This window comes from Vespa mandarinia, chromosome 1 (assembly GCF_050613455.1).
Source record: "Vespa mandarinia isolate Hongniang chromosome 1, ASM5061345v1, whole genome shotgun sequence".
Classification (NCBI taxonomy): Eukaryota; Metazoa; Arthropoda; class Insecta; order Hymenoptera; family Vespidae; genus Vespa; species Vespa mandarinia.
Window position 1 is genome coordinate 9,748,403 of NC_140810.1, and position 4,098 is coordinate 9,752,500.

A 4,098-nucleotide genomic window follows, 5' to 3' on the forward strand; every position below is an offset into this window, starting at 1 on the left:
AGGAAGAATGGAAATCCCATCAAAGTACTTCCACGAGTCTATCGCCATCTGCACAAGCCTGGTTGATTAGCGCAGCAACCATGCAGCTCATCCAAAAGGCTTGTGCGATAGCGGTGCCAAAGAATGGCACGAGACGGCAGAGACGCCCTGTATATTGGTGGACGAACGAGATCGCAGATCTACGTAAGAAGTGCTTAAGGCTACGCCGTTTAGAACAACGAGCGAAAAGATGCGAGCACGACGCTGCTCCTTTGGCCGCAGACTATCAAGCGGCCAAGAAAGCCCTGAAGAGGACCATTAACGCCAGTCAACGACGGTGCTGGAAGGAGCTGTGTCTGGATGTTGACCAGAATCCGTGGGGATTAGGGTATGTCGTCACTCGCAAGCTGGGGACTAACACGCAAGGGATCCCTCAGGACGCGAGGACGTTGGATCACATCGTGCATACTCTATTCCCCCCACAGCCGAATAGAGAGATCAGCTTGGATGCGCCCGAAATAAGCGAGGTACCGCAATTCACGGAAGAAGAGCTACTCAGGGCCGCTTCATCTATGTGGAACAAGAAAGCTCCAGGTCCAGACGGACTCCCGGCAGAAATAATTAAAGTCGTCGCGCAAAATCACCCTGAGCTATTGCTGAACATGTATAACACGTGCCTCAGGGGGGGCATCTTTCCCGCTCCATGGAAGAAAGCGAGGCTTGTGCTTATTAGCAAAGGCAAGGGTCCAGTAGGAGCAGCTTCAGCATACAGGCCTATTTGCATGCTCGATACAGCCGGAAAACTCCTGGAGAAGTTGATAAGGCCATGGCTGCGTGCAGCCGTGAAGGCAGCGGGGGATCTCGCCAGCTGCCAGTACGGATTCCGATCCGGCCTCCCCACCATCCACGTAGTCCTGGAGGTAGTCACGGCCGAGAAAATGATGGAGCGAGGCAATCATCGAACTCGACCTCTGTGCCTGCTGGCCACCTTAGACGTGAGAAATGCCTACAACTCCGTCTGGTGGGACCTGTCAAGGGAAGCGCTCGAACGTAATTTCGACGTTCCGAAGTACCTACTCCGAATAATTGACGATTATTTAAACGAGCGCTTCCTAGTATACGACACGAGTGATGGTCCAAGAAGCTTGGAATTGACATCGGGGGCAGCCCAGGGCTCTATACTAGGATCGGTCATATGGAATATATTCTACGACGGTATCTTTCATATGGAAGTCCCAGAAGGTACTTCCTTGGTTGGATATGCAGATGACATTGCAGTTGTCATAACCGCAAGAGACACGAAGGGGATACAGTTGCTACTCAATCAGGTCATGCGGAGAGTTACCTCCTGGATGGAAGACCACGGGCTATCTCTAGCAGCCCAGAAGACAGAGATTATGCTAATTACGAGGAAGCGCATCAACACCTTGCGCAGCTTCACTGTTGGAGATGCGGCGGTCCACACTAATCCGGCTGTCAAATATCTCGGGGTTATGCTTGACAACAAGCTTAACTATAGTGAGCATATTATCAGGGCAGCTGACAAGGCGGCCAAAGTAGTAGCCTCACTGGGCATGCTCATGGCCAATGTTAACGGTCCCCGGCCGTGCATGAGGAGACTACTGATGCGTGCCGCCGAAGCAGTGATGCTGTATGATGCGGAAGTACGGCCGAGGGGCTGAGAAAACAGAAATACCGCAAACGCATAGCCGCGGTACAGAGGAGGGGCGCCCTCCGAATCGCGTGCTTTTACCGCATGGTCTCAGAGCCGGCAGTGCTAGTTATCGCCGGGGTAATCCCGATCGATCTATTAGCCCTGGAGAGGAAATTCCTCCACCAGCAAAGGTGTGTCATGGGAAAAGAGAAGGCATCAAGGCTGGCCAGGTATATCAGCATCAAGTCCTGGCAAAGTAGATGGGAGCAGGAACGTAGGGGCAGATGGACTGCTCGACTCATCAGTCAACTAGACAACTGGTTAAATCGGGAGGCGGGAGAAGTCGATTTCTACCTCACCCAATTCCTGACAGGGCATGGCCTGTTCCGCTCCTACCTGGCTAGAATGAGGAAGGTAGCAGACGCCAACTGCCCCTATGGGGACTCGATCAACGACGACGCCCACCACACGTTTTTTTTGTGTACTCGTTGGAGCGCAGAACGACTATCCTTGGAACAAGACCTCGGAGTCATCTCGCCGGACAACGTCGTCGAGAAAATGCTACGTGGGCAGAAGGAGTGGAACTAGATGGCCTTGTACGTCAGATCAATCTTAATCAAGAAGAAGAAGGACATGGTTGGCCCATAGAAGAGCCACCAATCGTTGCACCTGGTTCCTGCCACGTAGAGCCGTAGAGGGAGTTCAGTTAAGGGACAAGAAGCAGTGGAGCCATACTGAAGCAAAGCCACATGGCGGGACCGGGATGGTCTTACTATGCCACTAGGATGGATATGAGTTTAGTCGGTAGTGTCTATTCCAACGTTGATCCCGACACTCCGGAGACTTTAAGAGGGACCAAAATGGTGAAGAGTCCCTCTGGCGGGCAGGGACCCTGGGTTAGTGCGTAAAGTTTGACAATCTCAGACCATAAAAAAAAAACCATAGAAATTATTGTTATTATTATTATTATTATTATTATTATTATTATTATTATTATTATTATTATTATTATTATTATTATTATTATTATTATTATTATTATTATTATTATTATTATTATTATTATTATTATTATTATTATTAATATTATTATTATTATTATTATTATTATTATTATTATTATTATTATTATTATTATTATTATTATTATTATTATTATTATTATTATTATTATTATTATTATTATTATTATTATTATTATTATTATTATTATTATTATTATTATTATTATTATTATTATTATTATTATTATTATTATTATTATTATTATTATTATTATTATTATTATTATTATTATTATTATTATTATTATTATTATTATTATTATTATTATTATTATTATTATTATTATTATTATTATTATTATTATTATTATTATTATTATTATTATTATTATTATTATTATTATTATTATTATTATTATTATTATTATTATTATTATTATTATTATTATTATTATTATTATTATTATTATTATTATTATTATTATTATTATTATTATTATTATTATTATTATTATTATTATTATTATTATTATTATTATTATTATTATTATTATTATTATTATTATTATTATTATTATTATTATTATTATTATTATTATTATTATTATTATTATTATTATTATTATTATTATTATTATTATTATTATTATTATTATTATTATTATTATTATTATTATTATTATTATTATTATTATTATTATTATTATTATTATTATTATTATTATTATTATTATTATTATTATTATTATTATTATTATTATTATTATTATTATTATTATTATTATTATTATTATTATTATTATTATTATTATTATTATTATTATTATTATTATTATTATTATTATTATTATTATTATTATTATTATTATTATTATTATTATTATTATTATTATTATTATTATTATTATTATTATTATTATTATTATTATTATTATTATTATTATTATTATTATTATTATTATTATTATTATTATTATTATTATTATTATTATTATTATTATTATTATTATTATTATTATTATTATTATTATTATTATTATTATTATTATTATTATTATTATTATTATTATTATTATTATTATTATTATTATTATTATTATTATTATTATTATTATTATTATTATTATTATTATTATTATTATTATTATTATTATTATTATTATTATTATTATTATTATTATTATTATTATTATTATTATTATTATTATTATTATTATTATTATTATTATTATTATTATTATTATTATTATTATTATTATTATTATTATTATTATTATTATTATTATTATTATTATTATTATTATTATTATTATTATTATTATTATTATTATTATTATTATTATTATTATTATTATTATTATTATTATTATTATTATTATTATTATTATTATTATTATTATTATTATTATTATTATTATTATTATTATTATTATTATTATTATTATTATTATTATTATTATT